The sequence below is a fragment of the Talpa occidentalis genome, unplaced genomic scaffold (assembly GCF_014898055.3).
Source record: "Talpa occidentalis isolate TD23 unplaced genomic scaffold, MPIMG_talOcc4v2.1 talOcc4.5, whole genome shotgun sequence".
Classification (NCBI taxonomy): Eukaryota; Metazoa; Chordata; class Mammalia; order Eulipotyphla; family Talpidae; genus Talpa; species Talpa occidentalis.
In genome coordinates this window covers 94809808-94813659 of record NW_023604861.1, presented here as the reverse complement: position 1 = coordinate 94813659, position 3852 = coordinate 94809808, and the positions used below count along the sequence as shown (strand labels likewise).

Sequence of the window (3852 nt, the reverse complement as noted above, 5' to 3'; positions counted from 1 at the left end):
ATGATCATCTCTACTGATAAAATCGACATTAAAAAGACACTGAAGGAACATTCTAAATGAATGGAGCCACTTTCTAATGACAAACTGGCTCATTTTTCTTTCTTAATCCTGATAAAAAGCAAAGGGCCCTTGCCAAATTATGGCTGCCCGTGCCACAAGCACCTTCTGTCCTCCCCTCTCCTGGTCAAAGCCCAGGAGACCAGAGCAAGAAGCAGGGACCATGTTCCCACATAAACTGACAACCCTCACCTACCACAACGCTGCCAACTTCAATTGCAAAGATGAAACAGAATTTGACTTACCTGTTTGTCTTGAAGACCAGAAAATCAGACGCTACAAGATTGAAGATAAATGTAATTTAAGAAACATTCACTGCAGCAACCTGCCCAAGTTCTTTGAAGAGTAGCTAAGAGATTTAACTGTCCTTTCAAGATTCAAGATTGACAAGAAGCAATTGACTGGCTTCTTGGTTTAGTGGTTAGTGTGGAAATAATGCTGAAAAATACAAGGACTCAGCATCTGATAATACAAAAAAATGTCAACAATGCAGCTAAAAATGCAGAACCACTGAGCAACTTGGATATAACTAATCCTGATATTAAAGCTGATGTCATGGTTTGGCTAACCTTCTTCAGACCCAATGTCAGGATGATTATCTGGTAATGATTAAGGCAACTGGCATTTTGTCCAAGAGCACCTGACACAGAATGCGTTGCTAAAACAAATCAAACACAAGAGGGCTTCACCTGTTGCTTTAGATGAGCATACTCTTGGCATTGACAAAGTTCTTGCTGAAGTTGCTCAAATTCTACAACTACTGCATACAGAGAACTCAGAGCACTACAGACAAAAAGTTATTGAAGCCCTAGTAGCTGTTCAGGCAAGTATTGCCCACTCAAAAGCAAACCAGAGACTGGGGAAGGTTGGAAGATGAACATTTTAGAATTTCAGGTTCTCACCTACTTAGCACCAGTGGGAATTATGTACACTCTGTCATGTATTTGAAAATCAAATGTCATATCTTCGAGGGAGGAAACCCAGAAAATGTTCTCGAGATTTATCATCGTTGCTTTTTCTTTAACAAAGTTGGGTAAATGAGAAAAACAGCTAAGAATTCCAACTCTCCCCACCTTACTTACTCTTGCTCCCCACCACACTCACTTTATCTGAGGGACATGAAAATGGGAAACTTTGGATCCCAGGAAAATCATGCTATCTCAATAGATGTCACTTTTCTCTGCCCTTCAGCCCAATTGCTCTAAAATCACTCAAAAAGAAAAAAAGTTGAAGAAGAACCACTCTGCCCAAAATCCCCACAGAATTTTGTGTGGCTGCTCAGGGTTATGGCAGCACAAGGGAGTCGGTTTGGCGGACTGGATTTGTTCTCTTTTTCAGTGAGGTGTTTTTTGGTAGAATAAATGAATATAATTCCTAGAATAGAAGAGCTGAAAGAGATTAACTTCCTTGAGTTAAAAATCAGAAACAGAAGAACAGAATCACATACAATAACAAAATCTTCAACTGATTATCACACAGAAAAGGAGTCAAGTCAATCTCAAAAAAAAAAAATCACAGCAAATTTTAAATTATTCCCATTTCTTACTTCTCTCTAAATTGTGCTGTCTTGTTTTTGACTTTGTTCTTTTTATACCTACTTTGGACCAGGGTTCAGAGAAGCAAACGTCTCTATGCAGCAGCCAACAGTGCATTTATCAACTCCTCAAAAAGTCAATGTGCTTTCAAGGCCAATTCCTTCTAAAAATCCAAACCAAAGGAATAATTCAAACTGCATAAAGAGATGTATATGCCAATGTGGATTTTTAAATTATCTTAACAGGGGCCTTCCTGGTGGTGCAGGAGTTAAGACTCAGCACTATGAAGCTATCCGCAGCCACTGCAGCACAAGTTCGATCCCCAGCCAGGGAGGTGACCCACATGGCACAGGAGATCTCTCCTGATTGGCCCACTGCTTCCCTCTGCAGTGTATTTCAGTCAGTCTGTCTGTTCTGTTCCCTACTCTGTCTCTGGTGAATCCGCTCACCCCCCATACCTCTGGCCTGTATCCAGTTCTTATATGCAATAATAAATAAATCTTTAAAAATAAATAAATAAATAATCTTAACAGTCATGTGGTTTTTATACTTCACAATATCACTTTAAAATATGAAAATCGGGCCTCCTCTGGTGGCGCAGCAGTTGAGAGCTGGATTGCGAAGCTGGTTCGATCCCCGGCCAGCCGCTGGCGAGGGTCCCACATGGTGTGGCAGACCTCTCCTGCTGCTGGCTGCTCCCCTCAGCAGTGTATTTTGTCCATCTGCCTGTTCTGTTTCCCACTCTGGCTCTGGTGAATGCTCTCACCTTCGCATGCTTCTGGCCTGTAACCCCATGCTTGTATAAATAAATAAATCTTTAAAAAAAAAACTTTAAAAAAAATATGAAAATAAAATGCTCAAAGGGTACAAACTTCCATTTATAAAATAAATACATTGGGCCTCCCTGGTGGCGCAGGGGTTGGGACACAACCTATGGGGCAGTCCGCAGCCACTGCAGTATGGGTTTGATTCCTGGCCGGTCAGGGAGAAACCCACATGGCGGGAGAGACCTCTCCTGTCTTGCCTGCTGCTCCCCTTAGCAGTGTACTTCTGTCTGACTGCCCGTTCTTTTCCCCACTCTGTCTCTAGGGAATCCTATCGCCCCCCGCATGTCTGGCCTGTACCCCAATTCTTGTATAAAAATAAATAAATCTTAAAAAAATAAAATAAAATAAATACATTCTGGGGATCTAGGACAGCATATATTCACCAGCATGGTGACTACAGTTAATAATACTGCATTATATTGGGCCTCCCTAGTGGCACAGGGGTTAAAGACAACACTATCAAGCTATTGCCAGCCACTGCAGCACAAGTTGGATCCTGGCAGGCCAGGGAGCAACCCACAGGGCGCAGCAGAGCTCTGGGGACTTGCCCCCTTCTCCCCTTGCTGTGTGTTTCTCTTCTGTTCCCCACTCTCTCTGGTGAATCCTTTCAACCCCCCCCCCTCTAGCTTATACCCCGGTTCTTGTATGAATAAATAAGTAAATCTTTAAAACAATAATAATAATAATACTGCATTATATTATCTCAAAGTTGCTAAAAGAGTAGATCTTAAATGTTCTCAATACACACATATAAGTGTAAACTATGTGAGCTGATGGATGTGTTAACTATCAAGGTAATCATTTCCCAGTATGTATAAATACCAAATCATCATGTACCCCTTGACCTTACACAATGTTCACTGTGTCCACAATGTCACTGTATCTCAATAAAGTTAGAAAAAAATCTAAAAATAAATAACATATGTAAAGCACAAACTGTCAAATATTAAACAAATTTGAAAACTTATAGATTTTTTTGGAAATGAACAGATCAATAGCAGGTATGGATAGTATATGTTACCAAACTTGATCTAATATAATAGAATTTTATATTCAATCATTCATTCTACTATGCCTAAAGTTATTTAAAAATTAAACATCAATCAAAAGCTCAATGAATTCCCAAAAGCATAAAGACAGGCTATGTTCTCAGACCACAGGACTATACAATTATAAGCAAATGGTAAAAATCTATCAACTTCAAAATTGTAACATCTTTTAAGAACTCTTAGAGTAACTGAGAAATAAAAATTGAAATTACATACCATTTAGAAATCACCATGTAAATGAAAAAGTAGACCTAAAAGCGCAACTAATTGAGAACAAATTGGGCAAAATGAGCAGAATATTATGCAGACAGCAAGTGAGAGTGAAGGACATGTTATAAGAATTTTAAAAGCATAAGTTTAAACCTGAATAGGAAATATGACGAT

At 39.5% G+C, this 3852-nt stretch overlaps 1 pseudogene; it reads left to right on the top strand.

Annotated features, from left to right (window-relative positions):
• The first annotated feature begins 220 nt into the window (after nt 1-220).
• Nucleotides 221-934, top strand: LOC119259894 (RNA transcription, translation and transport factor protein-like; annotated as a pseudogene).
• The last annotated feature ends 2918 nt before the right edge of the window (nt 935-3852 follow it).